The sequence below is a fragment of the Nansenia antarctica genome (assembly GCF_963989245.1).
Source record: "Nansenia antarctica genome assembly, contig: SCAFFOLD_41, whole genome shotgun sequence".
NCBI lineage: Eukaryota > Metazoa > Chordata > Actinopteri > Argentiniformes > Microstomatidae > Nansenia > Nansenia antarctica.
In genome coordinates this window covers 502,031-506,112 of record NW_027662440.1, presented here as the reverse complement: position 1 = coordinate 506,112, position 4,082 = coordinate 502,031, and positions in this window count along the sequence as shown.

Here is a 4,082-nt window from a genome sequence, read left to right as displayed (position 1 = left end):
TGAATTATACTGCCAGGTGCATAACTATAATCTTAGCGAAGTCATTGTATTAGCTCAGTACATTTCAGCAGCAGCTAAACAGTTGGTAATTAAAGGGCAGAACTATAAGCACATCTAATAGATTAATGTCATGTATGATAACGCAGCAAGCTTGCTTGAAAGGGAGCTGCCAGTCAAGCGTGCAAAGTCCACGCCCATACAGCCCTCTGTCTGACCAGGAAGTTGAGCTTAACTAGAAGATTATTGTAATTTTTTCTTGTGTAAAGTATTGGACACAAAATACAATTGGAACCGTTTAATGTCTATTTTCCAGACCCTTTAATTACAAAGAAATGCAATCAGTAATCCTTAGATTACCTTGATTTGATTTTGATTTGATGATTTGATTTAGATTATTGCATTTGCAGGACATGTCCTGTCAGTCTAGATGGGCTTTCAGTGAACTGGTTGGCTGTCATTTATAATTGACTGCACTGTTTGTGCCTCCATTGTTTCTAGCTGCAGGTCCTCTTCAGCTCATGTAACCATGTATGAACCAGAGTCCACAGAGTCCCCCGGATCTGGCTGTGGTTCTCCAGCCCTGAAAATCACACAGTGGGGTCCAGAGGTGGTGGTAGTGAAGCTGGAGGAAGAAGATGTAGAGGAGAAGAGAGTGATGGTAAAAGAAGAGGATGGAGGTGCAACTGTAATGCAGAAGGGTGTGATGGTAAAAGAAGAAGATGGAGGAGAAGAAATGAGGGAGGAGGCAGTGATGGTGAAACAAGAGGTCGAAGTAGAAGTGGAGATTGAAGACACGGATGGTAAGTCTTTGTTGTATAGTGGTGAGGGTCATTGCACTGCTGTAAAATCAATGCTGCCAGTGGCAAGGCAAGTTTATTTGTACGGCACATTTCATACAACAGGGGCAATTCAAAGTGCTTTACATACATTATTTAAAAATACAGCAAGAGGAGCATAGCAAGAAAATAAAAACGACTGAATAAAAGCAAATATAAGAGGTAAATAGATAAAACATGTAATAAGACAATAGTTCATGGATAAAAGACATTGATAGAAGTGTTTAATCATAACTGCTGCAAAACATGAAGGTTTTTAGCTTAGATTTAAATATGTTTAGGGTTTGCGCCTGTTTGATTTCTTCAGGGAGTTTGTTCCAGGAGCATGCAGCAGCGTGACTGAAATCTGCTGCACCGTGTTTTGTTTTTACTCTTGGAATTATTAGCTGATTAGTCTCAGCTGACCTTAGGGGCCTTAGGGAATATAGGGTGGGAGGAGATCTGATATGAATATAGGGAGGGAGGAGATCTGATATGAATATAGGGAGCGAGGAGATCTGATATGAATATAGGGTGAGGAGATCTGATATGAATATAGGGAGGGAGGAGATCTGATATGAATATAGGGAGCGAGGAGATCTGATATGAATATAGGGTGAGGAGATCTGATATGAATATAGGGAGGGAGGAGATCTGGGGCCTCATTTATAAAGCTTGCGTACGCACACCAAGGTGCATAAGCAAATTTTTCCCACAATTTTGGGATTTAGAAAAACTGTGCGCACCTCTAGGCTACGCACAGTGTGATCCATGCGTACGCATAGAAACTGGAGAAATGTCAACTGCGACTCCGCTGGCAGAAGGATGAAACAGGAGAAACGCTTTGAAATAGATACAATTTCCACCAACATAAATCGAAATATTACCTCACATATTATGCGAGTGCACACAAAGAATATACGTGCACACTGCACATATTCTCCCTTGTCCTGTACCCATCACAATGTAGCCTACTGTATATCTTTGTTCGTATCAATCATATAGATATTCATGCAAATATATTAACTTTGAGCACCGTTCCTGATTCACTGTTCCCGAGTGCTCAGTGGGTAACGTCCCGATAAGTCCTCAAAGTAGCCACCCTTTGCTTTTTTGTTGTTGATAAAAAAAATGTTTTTGTTGTTAATAAAATATATAATAATAATATTATATATATATATATAATAACATATTATTATTAACACATATTATATTCAATATTATTATTATATATTTTATTAACAACAAAAAAGCAAAGGGTGGCTACTTTGAGGAATCTAAAATATAAGACATATTTAGAGTTATTTCACACTTTATTGTTAAATACATAATTCCTATGTGTTCATTCATAGTTTTGATGCCTTCAGTGAGAATCTACAATGTACCAAATAGTAGTGATGCTCCGATCTGATCGGCGCCGATCGGTATCGGCCGATATGGCCTTGATCGGTTTTGATCGGAGTTCTCAAAACGGCCGATCAAACACGACCGATCAGTTTACAAAATGGCGTCGCCAGTCTGGAAATATTACACAGTGTCGGAAAGAGACAACAAATATGCCGTTTGTAATGTCTGCTCAAAAGAAATACCTCAGGGAGGAACGCATGCAAGGTCTTTCAATACCACGAATATCATACGGCATTTGCTGCGTTCGTCGATTCGCTCAGAGAGCGCCGAAGCGCACACTGGGCTCGACGTCATAAAGGGACCGAGTGCTTTGATTGGACGAGAGGCGTTCCACGAGTGCTGGTCAGAGTTCCAGCGCGACTTCACGAGCGTAGTGTAGGTAGTGTGCAGCGACGTCATGTGACCCCGCGAGCAGGAAGTCACTTGGCCCATAGCAACAACTATTAGCGCGTGAGTTTTAGGTCTTCCTCTGTGCACCTTGCACAAGTGTAGATAGCGAGCGACTTTTCGGCAGCAGGACATATTTTAGATGATAAGAGCAGAGGAACAGGCTGAGTGCCAAAAACGCTGAGATGCTTGTATTTCTCAAGGCTAATCTGCCAGTGATGCTGCTTAATCAGAAGTAAGGTTTGAGTCTGAAATCTCCTTAGGTGCAATGTTTTGTTTTTTTGTTTTATTGATTATTGCTGACTTGCTGTCTTATCTCCTCCTAAATATGACTTGAAACTGACTGACTTGAAACAGTATTTTATATTTGGCTATAGCCTGTTTATGTTGCAGTTTAGTTTGGGTATGTTTATTGTTCCTCAGGAAAGCTACAGTATACTGTATAAGCTCCAAGTTCTCTAAGAGCCCCTAGTTCCTCTCAATCGAGTGGAATGTTGCACATTTGATGTGACAGTGTACATTTTATTTATTATGATTTTTATTTTCACATTTTATTTGTTTTTCCTGAAGTAAGCTACAGGTGGTTGTGAATTCAATAAAACAGATGGTCGTCAATTCATGATACTTTCTCATCTCCTAATTTCATTTAAATACTTAATATACAATGTCAATGGTGTTAAGAATAATTAAAAACATAAATAATGCTACACAATAAATAGAATGCTTCAATTGCCATTTTCGACTCGGTGATCGGTGATATCGGATCGGCAGATCACTGATTCCAGTGATCGGTGATCGGCACCAAAAACCCTGATCGGAGCATCTCTACCAAATAGTCATGAAAATAAAGGAAACGCATTGAATGAGAAGGTGTGTCCAAACTTTTGGCCTGTACTGTAGATATTATATAGACGAGAGAAGAGAGTTTCGGTGCGTACGCAAAGCAAGAACATTTGGATTCTGATTTATAAAATCGGTGCGCATGCGGCAAGTGGAATTTGCGGGCCACTCTTCCCACACCTGCTTCCCTTTATCCCAATCAACTCTAAATGTTGCGCACGGGAACGAGCGTCTCGCCCCACCCTTTTTAACACCCATGCTTTGCCTATTATTGGTCAGTTAAATGCCCGACAGAAGGCGAAAAATTTCACCCACTCAATTTCTGCGCAGTAGTTCCGCTTAACGAACACATAACAATATGAAACTCTCTATAATATCTATGTTCCAGACTGTATCGACAACGTGTTCACCTTATTATTTATGATAATACATTTCATAACATTCAAGTATTGTTTAATAATTACAGATTCAATTAAATATGATTCCCGATTAAACTGTACAACATATCCCCCTTTGTATTTATTATGTTAAATCATGTTTTTTCTTTTAGATTAGATTCAACCTTATTGTCATTGACAAGTACCAAGGTTGTCACAAGGAAATGCAGTTCGTCATCTAACCTGCATTGTAGAA